The 19,722-nt window shown below is 45.0% G+C and overlaps 1 pseudogene; it reads right to left on the reverse strand.

The window, feature by feature from the left end:
* LOC142590592 (allatostatin-A receptor pseudogene) overlaps window positions 1–18,539 on the reverse strand; it is a 123,980-nt pseudogene extending 105,441 nt beyond the window's left edge.
* Window positions 18,540–19,722: the final 1,183 nt, after the last annotated feature.

Here is a 19,722-nt window from a genome sequence, read left to right on the forward strand (position 1 = left end):
AGTAACTTTGTCAGTGCAATTCTTGAGGCAGGAAATGCTTAAAGCAGCGGGATTACAGCACTCATAGAACTCTGAAACAGAGAGAGAGAGACGAAGAGGGAACGGTAGGGAGGTTATCCAAGGACGTGCCTTGATAGCTACACTACACTTGGCGAGGAGAAACGGGAAGAACAGATGAGGAGAGAAAAGAAAAATAATAGTCAGTCATTCACAGTTAGTCATAGTCACTCATATAACTTCGTGTAGCACTCTGGGCTGTGTAGGGGAGCAGAAAGAGAATTGGTGCTCCTCTATGGGTTCTTAAGGGGCAGGCGGAGCTGCACAGGAAGAAGCAGTGCCATCAACTGCGTTAAAAAGCTAGCACTGCAAAGAGAGAAGCAGACAAGACGCCACCCCTGCGATCGCCTCCTTTCCTCTCCTTCTTCTTTCCTTGAGCCTGACTTGCCAGCGCTCGCACACTGGTGCGTCTCTTTGTCTTCGGGGCACTCCTTTCTCCAATCCTCGCACTGCCTTGTGATTGCCTAATGAGACCAATTCTTACACTCAGCCATGCTGCTAGTCTTAGATTCCGCTGCGACATCACGGCCACTCTAGTCGCCGAACATGGATGTCGCGGGCAGCATTGCATATGTCACGACCGTCAGAAGTCTCGCAAACGATTATGTCGTCGCACTTGGCAAAGCACGGCAGCAGACCTTGTACACTAAACAGCAGCTCACTGCACTGACGCCCTGTGCATACAGCGAAATCATCTGCTCAACCCTCGCTTGCCACTTCGAAACGTCGCCGGTGACGCATCAAAGCTTGCCGGTGCTCTTGAATCTGCCGAACTCGACAAAATGCCGATTACTGCAAGATCGTCTATGTCCGAAGGCTGACTCAAAAGCGATACCTGGTGTGAAGCCACGATATTTTGCCCGGATCGAATCGGGGAACCACTGCATTTGCGCTTGAGTTGGTGGTCTCTAGTCCGCTAGGCACCTTTGGTCAGTAAGACAAAGTATTCAATAATGAAGGCCTCAACGATACTTTGGCTTTAGCTCAGCGTTTTGGCTTCCTTTAGCGAAACGTCCCTCAGTGGGGGGCAAATGGCTGCGCTTCGGCCAACGACAACGAAACGGGTCCAGAAGTATAACGTTTCCTAAATCCGTAGGCAGTTGCCGAGCGGTAGGGGTCCATCATTGCTGCTCGACGGGCCCACAATGTTCAGAGGCATAGAGAGCCGTCGCTCGTGAGCTCGAACTTGGCTTCCGCCAGCAATTGTTATAGATTGAACGGAGCTTCGAGAAAGCGTGAGCTCTAAGACCGCCTGGAGGCAGCAGTTTACCGGTCGATTCACACCGGCTAGAATCAAGCCTGTGGCGTCCCACGATGAACCGGTGATTACATGTGCCCAGGTGAAGAAGACCTTGTAGGTCAACTCGTTGGCTGCTGTGTATGGAAAGTGGGCTCGTCCAGGTGGTGCATCCCGCGAGCCGCGACCGTGGTAAACTGCTGGTCGGAGTCATTGCAGGCAGAAGTTTTTGGGCCGAAAGCAGTTACCAATTAGCATCACTCCATTCTGGCCAGGACCAGTGCCTCATGCCTGCGTACTCGTGCCATGCCTTGGCGCCACAGCCTAGTCATTTTACTTCAACTGCTCATGTCTCGTGGTCTTACCAATCGTGGCGAGTGCCGAGCGCGTTGGCTGTTTTCACCCAAACGATGGCGCCATATCAAAATCCATGGAACTCTATCAATTCGCAAACAGCTGGCAATTGTAAAGCTGCAGGCGAGAACGCGGCGTAGTCTAACTGCTGTGAGAGCAGCGAGATAACTCGCATGACGTCCGCGAGGCTGTTTGGTGAGCCTCTCGAGGAGCCCTGAGTGGCGTCCGCGGAGAATATGGCAGCCCTGGTACTCACGCTACCGAGATCCATGCTCAAAGAAGCGTGTACAGCATGTATGCAGGGAACTATAGGATGAAGCATTACGTCACGCAGCCACATTGGCAAGCGAACGCTCCGTGAAGCAACAGTGGTGGCCCAACACGTGACCTCTTGAGTCGAGATGATAGAGAAAGAATTGAGGTTTGCTGAAACGTTTTGTTCCCAGTAGCTATGCCAGTAGTTTTTGTCCCGTGCATGTCTTTTCGGCTGCCTTGCCGTGGCTCTGCCTGCAGAGCGGGAGTTTGATGTGTATCATATTAAATACGCATGAAACTTCTTGTCGAGAAGCGCGAGAGAAAATAAAAACATTCTGCCATATTTAGCGTGAATTTATATCCCGTCTGGCAACTACACCAGCAGTGGATGCATCTCCAGAATCTATCTTGAACCTCATTTGTATTCAACAACACGTGGAGGAAGCGTCGCGTTCTCTATGCTCCAAACAGGTAAGTGAATGAAATGTTTTTTGTACTTTTCACATGTACTATCTCTTCAAAAAATTATTAGGGTGTTAAATGGCTCCTTGTCTTCATCTTGTGACAATTTTAGTGCCCAACACACTTACAATTAGCTACGAGTACTACATTATGACCCGTATGACATATGATACACTATGTATTTAAAGGTAATTTTTGCGTTCGGAAGCGCGTCGGCGTCGTGATCACAAAAACATGACATTCGCGGTGTAATGCAGCCTTTCTGCGTGCTTTGTTTTTGCTGTAACATGAAGTATCCTTTTTCTCTCCTGGGCAATGGATGTCGGAACTTTTTACGGTGGAGCAAGACGGGGAATTCGGCCCATTCCAGGCGATGGTGACAGAAGCAGCGATAGCTAGCTGTCGGACGGCGATGGGCAGGAACTGCTACCATGCCGGGCTCCATCTGCGCTAGCAGAGGAGTCCTCTGAAAGCGAGGATAGTGAAGATGAAGCTCCACCTGCAGCGTCGACTTCTAGAGGCAAGAAAGGGCCTACAAAATGTACACCGAAGTGGAAAAACAGGCGCCTTGAAAGGGACCCAAAAGAAATTGGGTTCACTGGGAGCACTTTGATGCCATCGACTATCAAGGATCTAGATACTCTCTTCCAGTTCTTCGAATTCCTGTGTCCTGTTGAGGTGTTCAAGATGATTTGCGAGGAGTCGTTACGCTACTCAATTCAGTGTCGTCCTGAAAAAGCTCTCACGGTGAGTGTAGATCAACTCGAAAGTTTGTCGGAGTGGCTCTTTACATTTCGATCATGCAGCTGCCAAGCACCTGAAAGTACCGGAGCTCCAGCATGGGATACCACAAGGTTGCAGATGTGATGTTCCTAAACCGCTGCGACGAACTAAAACGATTTCTTCACTTCAATGATAATCAGAACTTTGTTGCCCGTGGACAAAGTGGCCAGGACAAGCTGCACAAGCTGAGACCTCTCTTGAACAAATTTCTTGAGCTACTGAACCCAGTTCCGCGAGAATAGAAACTGTGCATCGACGAGCAAATTGTTCCTTTCAAGGGACGAAGCTCACTAAATCAGTACAATCCGAAGAAACCGCATCGCTAGGGACACAAAAATTTTGCTCTGAGTGGCGTATCTGGTATCTTCTACGATTTTTGGATCTTCAGTGGTGCCGCAGAAAACAAGCAGCTACCAGGTGAGCCTGACGTAGGCGCAAGCAGCAGTGTTATCGCGACGTTGTCTCCCACCATTACCAGGCAAACAGTCAAATGTTTTTTGACAACTGGTTTTTTTCCATTCCTCAGCAAGTATTTTTAAAGAACGAAGGGATTGACTGCCTTGGCACTGTGCGGCGAAACCGTCTACCTGGCTGCACGCTCCCGAAAGAAAGGGAAAAAGAAAGAAAGAGGAACGTATGAGGAAAGGGTGTGCGAGGTGTCGGCGACCAAGCTCTCTGCAGGAGCGTGGCATGACAACAAAACAGTCACCTTGCTTTGCACTTTCTCAGGTAGTGAACCAGCGGGCGAAGTAAAACGGTACTTCGCAAAAGGAAAAGTGCAGAAAATGGTGTCTGCATAACAAGCCTATTGGCGGTGTGGACTTCCTTTACTCGATGCAGGGCTATTGCTGAATCTAGATTCGGTCAACCAAACGGTATCGCCGTATAATTTTTCACCTGATGGACCTCACTGCGGTGAATTCAGGGCTTCTTTGGCGAAGGCAAAAAAGCGCCAAGACTTCACTGCTCGAGTTCAAGTCTTCTGTCGCAGAAGGACTCTGCAAGGCAGGGAACTTGCACTAAAGGAAGCGCGCTGGGAGACCAAGCTCTGAAATCGAGTCACTCATCCAAGGAAAGAAAAAGGCCCCGCTGGCACCGCTGCCGACTGCTGATGTTCGTCTCGACGAAATGGACCACATGTCGAATTAACTTGGCAAGCGAGTGCGCTGCAAGCTGCCCTCTTGCAACAACCTCACAAATGTATCATTCAACAAGTGCAGTGCGGCCCTTTGTTTCAACAGGGAGCCACACTACTTCGCATCGTTTTACTAGGAGGGCAAGATGTACTAGCCATGCAACCAAGTGACATCATCACCCTTAAGTAGCTTTAACGATGAAATTTCAGGGAACCTGCAGCAACTTTCTGCAATAAATGTTAGTTCACCAACTTTGTATTCGTTTTTCAATCCCGCTTCTTTTTTTCTCTTCGTGTTCTATGTTTTTCTTCATGTACAAAAAGATCATGCGTAACTGCATGGTGTATCATATCTGATATGTGAAGGAAAATCTGTAATAAATCTAAACCGCGCATTCTTTTTAAGAAACTAAGCTTAGTTTGGGGGGGGGGGGGGGGTTGTGCTGCAAATAAAGGCTAGTGAAAGTTTCTCACGCGAAAAAAAAAATGATGCAGTAAGGATTAAAACCAACTTTGAAGTGCGATCACGTGTTGGGCCACCAGGTTGGCTTCACTTGCGTCGCAGTATGCTACTTCCTATCTTTTGCCTTCCTCCAAGGTGTGCGCCATCTTTTGATGACCCAGAGGTGGGTGGTGTCTCGGGGCAGTGATGCAGGGCAAGGGAAGCGTAGATGGCGCTCTCTTGGTGCAGGAGGCCCCCTGGGCAGCGAAATCCCGCGAGGACTGTGCTTAAGACTGGGCCGGCTTCGGTTGCGATTTTTGTAGACTGCGCCATTGTGAAGAGAGAAGCAGACAAAAGACTCTCCCTGCGATCGCTTGCTTTGTTCTGTTTCCGCTTCTTGCCTAGCGCCCGCCGTGAGAGCATCCGCGCCCAAGTGCGTCTCTTTGAATTCGGTGCACTCCATTCTTCATTCGTGCCACTGCCGTGTGATAGCCTAATGATGCCAATTCCTACAGCAGAAAGACCATTAACGATGGAAACGCTGAGGGTGCCAGGAACTAACAACTCCTGCTCCTGGCACCTGATGTGCCTCAAGAAAGCGCAACCAGTACTCGCCGCTAGGAACCTCTGACGGTATAAAGAAAATTGCCTTATTTTCTTTCCGTTCTTGAGGTCAGCACTGCATCTACCATAGGCTGCTTATAAACAAAGTTAACCCTTGCCCGAATGAGCGCGCTGAATTAGGCACGGATGCCTGGAAAGAAATCTTGATTACATTGTGCACATGCGTCTTCGTGCCCATTTTCCTATGCTTGCCTACGAATAAAGAAATAAGCGAAACAGGCAAAAATACAAGACTATACGGCTCTTCGGGAAAGCACAAGACAAGGATGCTCTCCTCTAGCAATAATCTGTTCACAGCCCACATGGCATTTCAATGCTTCAGGGGTTTACTACCTTGGAAAAGCTCAGCCCGTAAGAGTATAAATCCCACTGCGCCTTTATGCCCCCTGCGTTTTAAACTGCATCTCAAAAGAGGCAGTATTGATGACACGTGCAGCGCTATCACGCTCAGTTAGCGCTCGAAGTAGGAAATCTTTTCTGTCACAACATCTATGCACATTTTTTTCTGTTAATTGAAAGTTTTGTTAATATTCGTAAAGCGACATCACTATGTAGAAATGCATGGCGTGCACGTGAAAACGTCAAGTTGGCTCCACCACGACGACTGACCTGCATCCAGATTCTCTGGTCCCCCCCCCCCCATAAACGGAAAAGATAAAAAATAAAACAATACAAAATTGCATAAAAAATATAGGCACTGCGTCACCTGGTACGTTTACTTTGCATACGTTCATATGCACTGTTGTTGGACAGGTGCAGTTTCACTGCAATTAGATTTATTAGAGTAATAGAACATCTGGCTGCTGGATCAGGTAACCGGGTTCAAAAATTTTGAGGACGCTTATGCTTCGCCTTCAAGAGGGGAACGCGTATAATATTCAAAGATCCCTGACTGCTTCTCACTCTTCCCGGCTACTGGAGCGTATGTAACCGTAATCTTTGCCGAGAAACGGTGGCGGCGAAGGCCATGAACGAAGGCTCGCTTTCTGGTAGAAACGTGGCCACTTGCGTAGGCTGCGATGCGGCGGAGGCGAGCGTCATCCGGAGGTGTTGCAAGAAACCGGGCGCGCCATTCCGTGGCTTCTAAGCCTTTCCCGCGCCGGCGCGGGCACATGGCGGTAGAAACGCTGGAAAAGGGGTTTGTTTGAGTTTTTGCGTAAGAGAATTATGTTTGCTGCTATATTGAAATTACAATCCAAGGCTATCACGTCTGTTTGTTGTGTATAAGTCATACTTTACGATTTTTTTTACGTATTTTAGCTTGAGAAATTCAATTCGTTCAGTAACTTCCATGGACGGCTTGGGTATGTGTGATTCGATATTCTTTTTCGAGAAGCGACGTCGAACACCGACTCAAGATGCCGACGTGGGATTTTCTGCCACATGGGGCTCTTAACGCTGTAGCGTTGACACTCATGTGTAGGCAAGCTTGGGTCACGGGTATATGCATTCGGGTATGCGCCGCTCATGAAGTAACCCAGTTTACACCATCTTGTGTCGCTAATTATGTGCCGATCTTCAGTTAACCTCGTCATGCCTCACGGTGTATGGGAAATTAGTGGTGTGCCACACTTCACTTAACCTCTTTGACGCCTGTGGGGGTCATTAGGCATGTGCAACTGACTCAGTGCCCGAATTCAACAAACGTTTCTGACGCCTATATATTTATAGTTGGATAGCTGGGTTTGTGACACTCGGTATTAGCCGCTGTTCGATAAAAATAGCCTAAATTGCTCCGTGATGCGTGTAGTCGAGCCCGTGTCATATATACTCATATAACCTTGTCTGAATATATATTCATAGGCGTGCTACGCGGAGACTTGACTGTGGCGGCCTTACATGGCTCCACGTGCCCAGAGAGAATCGCGAGAGAGTGGCCCTGCTGCAAACACGCTTCATCATAACAGGTTTCGACGGTTCTGATACTGTGTTTCGATACATTGGTTCAATGCTAGGCGAAATAACTTCGTGATTCATCGTGACATGGGTTGAGCGTAATTTTTTATGCTGTCATTCTTTCAAGGGTAGCGGTTTAGGATACTTGGTGTGTCGTGATTACTGGAGAGAGCGGTCGCGAGAAGGAAAACAACATTTGGACTGCAAGACAAACATGGAAAATTCATTTCATTTGTTCTTTCAGCCCAGAAAACAGATAAACCAGCCAAGCCAGACATGGTTTCTTCGATATAAATCGTGTACACGAAGCGATGCCTAAAAGCATAAGAGAATCTTAGGGGCTGATTTTATTCAGTGACAACTGTGAAAATTGCCATATACCTCCCGCATTCGAGCACACATACTCACATACTGAAGCAAATTGGCGGAAGGATGACCGCCATGGTTGCTGAATTGATAAAGCGCCAGACGCGTAGTAGGAATGATGTCGATTCAGCTTCCACCTGCGGCGATGTATCATTCTGTCCGCATTTATTTCGCGTTACTATTGTCTATCTACATTTCAATGAAACAATTTTATTGTATGCTTTGTCAGGTTTAATTGTGAGTTGGTCTTGCCTTGAAGTGATGTCCGCAGAACTACACCGTGAAGCCCGCCACCTTTGTTATATGAAACACTGTCGCAAAAGCTCTAGTCTACTAACATCAAAAATTATAATCAGAGATCACTGCAGAGTAGGGGGGATATGGCTACTGTACATTAATGCCGGCTGCTGGTAAAAAGGCTGCTGGAAGTAACCGAATGACGGCATCATGCGTGTTTAATTTCAGCGTAAGGCTCTTTGTGACAAGACTAAATGTGTTTTCTTTGTTATCTGAGCAAACTACGGGTGTTTTAGGAGCAATTGTGCAATTACACAGTGGTTTTATAGGCCAGTAGCATAGTTTGTTTTTTGCTCACACAAAAAAGCATAGGGAATGTACGACCAGACAGAGGCAAAGTTGTCGCTGCGATAACCGCAGCTGTTTAGAACTTCCTATGCCCCCTTCTATCCACCATCTTATTTAATTTCAGTTCGCAGCTGTAGTATTTCTAGATTGCAAGTAATTCAGCATACCGTAGAGATATTTACTTATCATTCTTTTGTGATGGTAATTATTCTTCCAGGAGCAGGGGGCCATCGATCACAAATGTTGCCAAATAAAGTTTGTGTGCCGTGCCTTTGTACTCGATGGCGATTGCCACTCCGACTTCGGTAAGTGACTCAGCGCGCGCTCACGATGATGGGCGAAAATTCGTTAATGTTTAGTCCACTACAAATCACAATACAAGTTCCATGTCCCGGCCAGTCACAGTTTCCGATGCGCTCGAGGTAAATGGGTCAAAGTTACACAACATTTCGCACTGGAGACTCCATGGAAAGAAATCCATTCCAGTCATTCCAGCAAAATGATATCATGTCCATATTTGAGCAAGAGCATATAACTACACCGCAATGAAATATTCATTCAGGTGTCGTCACTCATCTCAAATTTCCCAAGAAATCAACTGATTTCACCATCCATGATCGGCACTGTTGTAAGATGAATAAGTATTTAGAATAGGTATAATATAACAGAACCCCTTAATAAAGTTGACGGGTCTGCATAAATACTCCACCAGCTTCCGAGCGAGTCTTGGCAGTAACTTTGAGCACAATGTGCTGGCGGATCCGCTTGAAGAAAGCACTCGAAAATGCTGTTCTTGCCAGCAGGATCCTTCAGCCTTCAGCGCGACCTTTATATGGTCTCAAACGACGGACAAATACAAATTTCTCCTCTGAATTCTTCATTTTCATTGTCACTTGAGCAAGCCATTTGCAATAGAACCAGACACGCAAGTCTCCCCAAGGTATGACAGTGATATTGAAACGTGTTTGTAGCGTTGCCGACTGCTTGTCCAGAACAGTACACGCCGTCCTAGAGAACACTAGCGGCCACTCATCAATACACGATATGGTTGTGACAGGCCTACTTTTGCGCATCTGCATTTACCTAGTGCTTCACCACTGAAAGCAATGTTTTAGAATTTACTTCAGTTATAGAAAATAAGAGGTGAACACTCCCTTGTGTCTGAATTCGAACATTTTTTTTAAAGCTTGAAGCATGCGCGCACAGCTAGAGGATCGCAATCTGTTCGGTTCTTCTTTTTTTTTTTGCTTTAGACGGCGCAGTTGACATTGCAGAGATTCCAGGCATTCTCAGTTGTTTTGTTGCGGTTCAAGGGGAATTTACTTCCGTACTCAGACGGCAAAGATACACGATACCTTGGTGGTATCTGATGTTCTCAACATAATGCAAGCTCTGTCTCTTGCATCTTAATATGAAATAAAAATACAATAGTTTAATGCAGAGCGTAAGACACACATATTTCCGACGTATCCCGGTGTTCAAGTAGACAACCTCTGCTTTCAGTCACTGGTCTCCAGGAGATGGATAGCTTAGTGCTGATAATGAAATCTCCCCCGGTATAGGCCATCCTTTCTCTTTTTGTCGCTTCAAGACCCGCCCATTGATGCCGGTGCCGTGTTCGCTTTCATTAGAGCCAGTGTGCGCTCGCTGCTGTCTTCTGTTTAGAATGAGGTGCAACACGAAGGTAAAAGAATAATTAGGTCTGTTAGAATCATCATTTTCATAACAAACTCCATTTACCCTTAACTTGCCAACCTACTGTGCAATATTGCCTAAGAATTCGAAGTGCGCATGCTTAAAAGAGGCTGATGTCAAAAAATTTATCATGCAAAATTAACGGCTGTTGCGCAGAGAGAGTGTGAATTGAAGGCGTAAATTTGAAAAAGCTTACGGTGCCAACATAGTGTTAGTTGGTGTTTCTGACAGGGAATCAAGCAAATTTTGTGAACCCAACCTTGCATGAACTAAAGTCGTGTGCGCACCTCAATTGGAAGCCTGTGATGTGCTTTCATCCTAGAGGCATGTTTTGAAAGATAGCAATAAAATGATGTGCTGGAGAAAAAGAAAGCATTATTTACTTAGAAAATGGCACGTACCGGTAAGGGAGCACTTCTAGCGCTTATCATTTCACAGTGCTTCATTCCCTACCTCGCCACAATAGACATCAATATCTAAGACAGACCTATCAAAACATAAGTATTGGTGGGCATAGCCTGCAACACGTTGTCTCTGCCTCTCGTTCCTCCTGCTTCAAAGCAAGAGAAGAAAATGGATCTTCAGCTATCTCTCATCGTTATTAGCCGGTCTGGTCGTAGAAAAGATAGGCGAAGATAGCCGAGTGTTTTATTTCTGCTGCGTACTTCACAAAATTCCAGAATACTGCCAACATCAATGTTCACCAAGAATAAGTACGGAAGAAATCCAGAAGGACTCCTCTGATCGTGCTTGACGCTGTTTCTAGGTATAAGTGTCTTTTTATAAGCGTAACCGTGCCTTGCACTTTTGGTAAGATATAGTTAGACAATGGCCCAAGACAGGCAATAAAGGTTCGGTAAATAGTCAAAGAGAGAAAGCTTGTATTCTATATGCTCACTGCATAGTTTAAAGCCATGGCTCCAACAAAGACATTAAAGCCACTCTACAGAGGCAAAAACACATTAGCTTTTCAGTACAGACTAACTTATTAGATCGCTGTAATAAATGAAATGTGGCTTTTGCTACTACAGCCTTCTTAACTAGCAATTGTCTAAGGCAGTATTTTACTACTGCTGATGTATACCGTTCACTAGCACCGTTTCAGCAAGAATACAGCGATCGAAATTGTTCAGGGGCTCGCAATTGTTTTTGTAACAAGGAACTCTGCCACACCGCGCAATTAGATAAAGTTTTCACTTCCCAGGAAAAGCTTCCCAGCAGCTAATTCATAAAAACAGCAAAATGCAACATTCAAATTTAGGTCTTCGCTTACATCCACCCTTTGTTTACGCTGCTTTCTGCTCAATTGGGCGACATCACCAAAACGTCGACAATGCGTCTTTCCCGAGGCAATAGCTCTAGGTAACGTTGAAAAGGAGGAAACAAATCTCCTGTAAGGGCATTGAATGAGTCATGCCAGAAGACAAGAGTGACATGGAAACTGGTCCGCTCAAGTTTAAGTTTCCTTGCATGGGCCTCCTACAGCAATGTACAATAATATATGGCCTTTTATTAAATGTTTCATATTTGTACTAAGCAATATAGTGAAAGATATCCTAGGAATATATAATGTTTACTAGTAATGAGCGGCGCTGTTTCATGAGCTCGTCTGGAGAGATATGCTGTTCTCTGTATAGATGCTGTGTTCTGTATATGATGTGTTCTGTCCCAGAAATTTGATTAGTGCTGAACTTATCCGAGCAGCTGGGAACAAACCGCGCTAGGCCTCGTTACGCAAATAGAACAGCCGTGGCTTTTACTTGCGTAAACCAGAGGGATCTCAACATGAGGCACACTGTAGTGGGGAACTGTGAAGTGCTATTTACGAACGGAGGTTCATTTTTGTGCCGGTAAATTAAAAAGGGTACGAGCATAATTGCATTTAGTCCACAAGGAACTTCAGCCGTCATGGCCGTGATCGAACCCGCCACCTTCAGCTCAGTTGTGCAACGCCATTTCCACTAGGCTGAGGCGGCGCGTAAAGCCCGATTAAACAAAGGATATAGGTGCACAATGCTACACACGAGAGACTGTATATTTAAGATAATGGCATCATCAAAATTATCGAGATGACACTGACTCCAGGATCAGCTCGCGTTATAAATCACATACGACTGCGCAAACACATATTTTGTGCTAGTATTGTAATCGGTCCAGCTAAGTGAAATTTTTATCAAAGCATCTCGTGAATCAGCCTCCATTTTGCGGGGAAGAAATGAACCGACAGAATTAAAACTTGGAAGGGGTCAGAATCTTCGACTTAATGAAAGGCGTGAGCTTCGAGCCGTGCAGGCTACTCAAAGGAATGACCATTGCACCTTTGGCATTAAACTCACCTGTTTGCTGAAATAAAAGGGAAACCGAGATGTATTATCATTATTTGAAATTTGTTGCGCTTTTTCTTAGAACACGCCTTCTGCAGCTGAGGTAAACAAGACCGAGCGCACTTGTATGCTCTTACGTGCATTTGCTGTGTAGTCCTTCGGGTAGAAAAAAGAGCAACAAATATCACTGAAATGGGATCACCACAAAATGTGGCGCTGCAAGAATGATCTCTTAGGCGTTACCCAGGGATCCAGTCTATGCGAATCTGAATAGCGAATATAGCGAAAGCAAAGCTTCAGCAGCGCCAAAAGCCCCGTGCATGTCCCGCCATTTCTAATAAAAATTAAATTTGCACATTTACAAGAAGCTAAAAGAAAACGTTGTACCGCTGCTCTTTCTTTAATAACTCGTACTGTTATCGCTTGGGAATTGAAGAAAGCAAATATGCCGCTTACTCAAGTACCTCAAAACTCGTGTCCCCTGGGCAGTGGCGTAGCGACAGGGGGGGCCGGGGGGCCGTGGGCCCCGGGTGCACGGGGCCAGTAGGGGGGGGGGGGGGGTGTCACATACGTCTGAAGACACCCGAAAATTGTCGATATCCGCACCTTCCTCGACTACACCGGGGGGGGGGGGGGGGGGGGTGACAGAAGAGCTAAGGGCCCCGGGTGCCAGACGACCTAGCTACGCCACTGCCCCTGGGTTTCCCAAATTGCGTTTTCAGTGCTGCGTCATCACACCGACGTAAGTTTTCATTAAATATAACTGCGTCAGTAGGCGCTCCACTGCACGTTCCTAAACCTGTCTTGCGCAAAGGAATGGTTGTAAAGTGTATTGCGTGCCCCCATGCTAATGTACACAGCTAGCCGGATGATTTTCGGCTTCTGTAACTGCAGCTAACTCAAATATACTGCTTCTTTTTTTTTACTTTAGTGTTCGTTATTGCTTTTCCACTAAATAACATTATTTCTTTCTTTAGTGTTAGTTATAACCTTTCTACTAAATCATCATATCTACTTTTTTATTTCTTTAGTGTTAGTTATAGCCTTTCTACTAAATAATCATATCTACTTTTTTGCGTCAGTTATTACTCTTCTGCACGGGGACCTTCATTGTTCGCTAACGTTCAGAAGCTTGCACTGAGTGCAAAAGTGAGTGCTTCGCCATTAGGTATTGTCTCATGGTTGGGCCATACAGAGCCCTTGTTTTGCCCTTCGCGCTTGTCTATTTCTCATTGGTATGACGGCGTTTTCATGAAGCGCTTCTGGACCAGCGAAGTTGCAATGGAAAGCAGGTGTTATTTTTGTACGAGTTTGACGTATTTGGCAAGTGACCAAGACGCGAACTAATTATGGTAGCAAATTGTTCGAATTTTTTGTCTGTCTTGAACAGTATATGGTTATAAAACTGCTAATTACTCTTTACACAAGTAAAATTTAGCTATGCAGACACGCAAGAGCAAACAGTGCTTCAACCTTGCGCCAATGATGTTCATTTCATTGGCGATACTGTTTTTTCCTGAGAAATATCAGAACATGTGAGTGACTACGACAACAATCTCTCTAGTGGGTTCAGTCAACAAATGCCAAATCTTCCCACTCGATGGGCGCTCAATCACAAGGATGCTTTTTTTGTTGAAAGAATAAATCCTGAATGTGAACTCACGCTTCAATATAAATCGTGTAATTAACAAAGGCAGAACATGCATTATGATAGCATACTCATGCATTTATAATAAATTTAAAAGGAATCAAGCGCAGCCGTGATTATGTAGACGGTACTGCACGGTAAATGCTTTCCTGGATCTTGCAATTACCTTATTTTTTTTATGCTGCCTAACGTGACTGTATAGCACCATTCACTGATTTACGTTCGTTGAGTCTTAGCGTGGCCATACCGGTATAGATTTACGAATTACTGCTGGACGGAATGGTCTTCTTTTATATATACTGTACATTTCAGGTGGGGGGCAACCGAATTGTACGGTAGACAATGGAAACTCGAATCGGAGACTGCAACACTTCCGTATGGCGTAAAATGCCATGCGTAGAGGTAACAGACTAGAGCTACATCGTACAAATCTACAAAGTTACATCAGAGTAGTATTGGGCGAGGCCTCTAAAATAAAATCTAGACACACAGTGCCATAGCCGAATGCGCTAAATTGTGAAAAAGCCAGATGTCAAGACCAGCTCATCATTCCAAGCGAATACTTTCATAGATCTATTTTTGGCTTCTTGCGTTTGCTACATGTGACGATCGAGTAGCGTGATCAACTTCTATCTTTCTGAAATTTTTGAGGTTAACAGTGCATGAGCCAGTACTTGTACCAGGACCCACAGTTTCAAACATTTTTTCTTCATTCGTTTTTTCTTTCACTTTTTAACTCCATCAGTATGCTGCACGCTCAATAAATTCATAATTTCTATTTAGTCCGCAAAGCGAGAATCTCAGATTCTTTGCGCTCGGCAGAGAGTGACATGGCATGAGTTTAGAGGAATGACGCATGCAGCGTTTAACTCGACTTTCAAGAGTAACGAAACACAAATATAAATAGTCGGCCAAGAAGACGGTCTTGAAGAAGAAAGCAGTTTATCATTTTAAGGCGTACGCAGATTCGTATAATCATTGAATGTTTCATCAATGATAGACAAGGTCGACTGCACTTTGACAGCTGCAAATGTACAAAATGCCTTTGTGCTATATCTATATTATCGTCAAATTTAAACTGAAAGCGGTAAAAAACAGTATAAGGCTTGCCTTCTAGTTGGGTATTCGTCTCAGCCCACTGTGCACCTTGGCGACCTAAAACTCCTGCAAAAATAATTTACTGCCGACATCTCATATCCAATGTCGAGAAAATGTCACCAAAGTAGGAAAAACGAAGTGTTCAAAGCAACGAACATGTGCCAGCCTAAATAAGCATGGTTCGATAAGACCGGAAAAATGTCTACTTAATCAACAACGCACCCTTATATCAGTGTTTTCACGGATTAATTTTGACCGCCTTCGGTTAGTACGTTGCCTTCGATATACCACACAGTCTTCAGCATTCTCAAACCAGCGTAACGTGGCCTACGCGTAACAACGCATACGTCTGTGGCACGACACTTGACGTATGATGCAGTTAGTTGATCGGAGACGCCATTGAAGGTCTTAGAACCTTCAGCGTTGTTTACACGGACATTTACAAGTGCAACAAGTGTCGCATGAAGGCAAGCTCAACAAAGCAGGATGGGAGCACAGCTGGTATTGCAGCCGTGCTGTATGCACATTGCGCAAGGGGACGTGGTCTAGCGCTCTCCCTGCGGTTGGTTTCAAGAGAGCGCAGTCGTCAGTTTGAAGCTGAATGTTGACCACGTTATCGTACTTCGGTCTAAAACATTCGATTCGACATCAAAACGAAACAGGAAATGTTTGTTTTTGCTGAATATATCTCGCAGAGTGCCTAAACATTAGATTGGCGCTCTACACAACTTATAATAATCAACGCTGTTTACTGTAACTTCGTCATTTTATAATACCGTCACGATTGCTCTGCTAGTATTGAGGCGAGAATGGTTGGATGAAATACGAAATTTATTGGCAATAGTGGTCATGTTTTGTTAGGCGGCTGCACCTTGGAATGAGAACAAATGGGTTCATCCGGATATAAACGTTATTCGCAGTCTTTCAAAACTTGTGCAGAAAATTTTCTTTCATTGGCTTCATATACAAATCGCTGATAACGAACGCTTAGACATTTCTAATCAATTTTACCATCTTGACGACTCTAAAAAGCATCTTGCCCCCTGTAAAAGCGTCGCTCTTTCTGCAAAACACCTATGAGCGAGTTCGCAACACTCAGCGAAGGGTAATACTTTCCATTCCTCCTGAATACCATCCACCATACTCTGTCTTTATATTGAACCAGGACAACTTTTTTAATGTTCCAATATTTAAAATCATCAATGAGAGGGACATACAACTAAGATTTTCTTGCGGGCTAGTGTACCACCACACGTTTCCTGCCCAAGCACGGCATCACCAATCTTGTACGCCAACAAACTTGAGAACAAAGTGTTAAGAGCGTTCAAGTTGAAAGGATGTGCGCAGTTTTTAGGTGTAACTCTCGTATTGTTATCATTGTTTCAATTTGCTTTTCTTTTCTGAGTGCGCGGACTTCCTGACATGAGCGCTGACATTTGGGGGATTCGGCATAAACACATGGTACAAAACGACAGCGGAGAGCGTTGCAAGCACAGAGATATAATAGACACACTTTTGTGACTACCGTGTGTCTATTCCTGCTAAAGTGTAAGCAGTTTTTTTTCCACCATGGTCTGACTACAGTAGGCTTTGAATCGTTTGTAACGCATTTCTTTTGAGACCTGTTTTTGTTGATTGTTTGACGACATTATTCGCCTTCGCCTTTCAACGCGCATAAAGCGCATGCTGTCGACGTCGCAATCTTCAAAGAACGCTGCACTATATAACCTTGAATATGAAGATCCACACCTGGGCAGTTTCTTAGGTTGCCTCCACTCTTACGCAGGCACCACGCGATAAATGTATCTCTACGTAGAATTCTTTGTCAGCTTCGGTCCCGTTGAGTTTTTCTGTCGATGTAGCTTTTTATGCTACCGTTTTGCCGTCGTGGCCGTTTCTTTAAGTGGATATATGCACATATATACACGACATAATATGCATCCATGAAAAACTTGAGTGGAATTGTGAGACATGACATTCATCTCATGATCTAGCCTCTTACAACGTCTTCCGTCGCTATCCTTTCTTTACCTAGCTATGTATCAATCTATGAATTGCATGCATGCATGTCATGACCTAAATGACATGAATTAATGATAAGCGTATATGACATGCACCGACATGACATTATATATATATATATATATATATATATTGACATGCATCCCATATGATCGACATGGCTTGTATGTCATGTCATGACATAAGACATCACAAAAATGAATACAGGGATGATATACATGCCTGACATAATTGTGCCGTCACGATTTCTATTTCATTACATTAGGGGGTTTTATGTGCCAAAACCACTTTCTGTTTATGAGGCACGCCGTAGTGGAGGACTCCGGAAATTTCGACCATCTGGTGTTCTTTAACGGGCACCTAAATCTAAGTACACGGGTGTTTTCGCATTTCCTCCCCATCGTAATGTGGCCGCCGCAGCCGGGATTCAATCCCGCGACCTCGTGCTCAGCCGCCCAACGCCATAGCGACTGAGCAACCACGGCGGGTGATTTCTATTTCATTATATAAATGATATATGGCATGCGATAACATATCTGTCATGATTGATGACGTCGCTTGATGCTATGGTTCCGTCGTCACGTCGAGGCGCGCATAACATGCAGAATTTATGACATCACACAAGTATGTTGGCCCATGTCTAAATGTATAAACAGCCCCCAAGCACACCGGATACCCAGGTGCAAGCAAAAATCTTCGCGTAGGATAGATTTTCAAAGTATGCAGAATCTGCCCATTTCTTTGAAACCTGGCCAAACCTTAACCTGAGGAGTTTGAGTTCTTGAATTTATTGTGTATATGAACACCTTCTCTTGTATTCGAATATCCGCTTTCTGCATATTGTGAAGTTTCTATTTTGCGCCGTGTTTTCGAGGGCCGATGGCACGTGCTTCACTATGATTTCTATTTAGTATTTTCGATTTCAAGTTTGTCTCAGTGCACTCACAATGGATCAGCTTACCAAAAATTACTATTTCACGCAATAAAATGCTGATATTTCTTTTAAATGCGGCAAAGGCAGACTAGTGGCTAGTTGCACGCACAAAGAGAAGGTTCCCGTAGTGAGTCACTAGGCAGCTGTAAAGCGCATTGGTCATCAGTGGCGCAGATATGAGAATATCCCCGCATGCGATAAATTTCGTACGCAAACGGAATTCTAGCGCGTAAGCTCACATCAGCAAGCACTGAAATTGAAAGTGCCACAGACTTGTCTGAATGCATGCTCATGACGTGGCACAGTAACACGAGCGCGCACACGTTTTCTACGTCAATCTAGAGGCAGAGGCTTACAGGCGAAGTGCTAGTGCTCCCTTTGTTTCTCTTGAAATGGAAATAAAGAATCGACTGGCGAAGTCCGCAAAAGCACAGTATAAAAAGAAAAGCCTCACCTGCATATGCAAACACAAATGCCGGCATTTCCAAAGCATTTCAAGTTTGGATTGTGATCCCACAGTTGTAGGTGCATCTGTGCACCTTCGTGTGGCGCGTGAGGTGTAGAAATCGAGGTGCTATACAACCATGCAAAAGATAAAGAGTCCCCACGAAGCTAGCCGCGCGTCAACAGGCGATCAAAAGCAACAGTCACAATGGCGAGTCGCCTTCTGCCGACGGCGTCGCGTTTCCGCAATACAATGGGAAGGGCGACGATTGCTTCTCTAATGCACCTGCGGTAAGCGTGTTACAACAGCAGCAGACCCCCTCCCCCCCGCCTTCGGCTTTTGTACTCTAAATGTACAACGTCCACTTCTCTCACTGCGAATGCCATTCGCGTTGCCGCAGACGCTCCGCCTTCCGCTTTGCGCATCACTCGGAGCTCGTACAGCTACCAAGGACGCTGTTTCTTTCCATCAGATTATCATTTGGTTCTGCAAGTTCCATGGCTCTCTAAATGGCCTGGTTGTTTGCGCCACGTAAACTTTTCACTCCAATCATCTAGCGAATTGGAATTGCACCGCAACGGGTGCCCTAATACCACACGTGTCTTGTAGAAATCCCATAGACCCCAAGAACCCCACATCAGATTACATCGAGCCTGCGTGGACGCATCACCAAGCACGCAGCCGAAAAAAAAAACGCGGCACTGTGCGTCGACCTATTTTTGAGGTTTTCCTTCACTAAAGACACAGTATAAAGCACCCATAGCGCGGTAAGCGAAACCAAGCTCAGCGAATGTGGTGCTACCTTGCCTTTGCCTTGACACTCTTCTAGGCCCGCGCAACAGCAGAACATGCTTGCATGTGCGGTTGCTGTACCTACTGTGTCCATAGACCAAACCTAGTTAAACGAATATGCTTTGAGGATACTGACATATGGCCAGAACCGCCTATAGACGGCGGACGGTTTATTATTTGCTCTAAGTTCTGCAGGCTGCTGATGCAGCTTGTTTACAAAGATGGACGTCACCCTACCCTATTAGTTATCCACAATATGCCACATGGCAAACCATATTGTACACCAAAAAATGTACTCTTAGATAACGCGTGCGTTTGCTGCTAAGTACGCCTGTATTCTGAATACATAGTATGAGAATACGGTGCTGATTTATTTATTTATTATTAATTTCAAAGTGTGGCAATACGCAGAATATGTAACCAGCTTCTCGACAACTACAGATAGCAAAACGAATAGACGGTTGTAGATGCGGAAGTGAAATATTTCATCTATTTAGAAGTTATCAGTTTATTATTCTGCGTAAATATATATTTAGCCTAATATAGTGTTTTCTGGTTTTGGTATTGT

The sequence above is a fragment of the Dermacentor variabilis genome, chromosome 8, assembly GCF_050947875.1.
Source record: "Dermacentor variabilis isolate Ectoservices chromosome 8, ASM5094787v1, whole genome shotgun sequence".
Taxonomy (NCBI): domain Eukaryota; kingdom Metazoa; phylum Arthropoda; class Arachnida; order Ixodida; family Ixodidae; genus Dermacentor; species Dermacentor variabilis.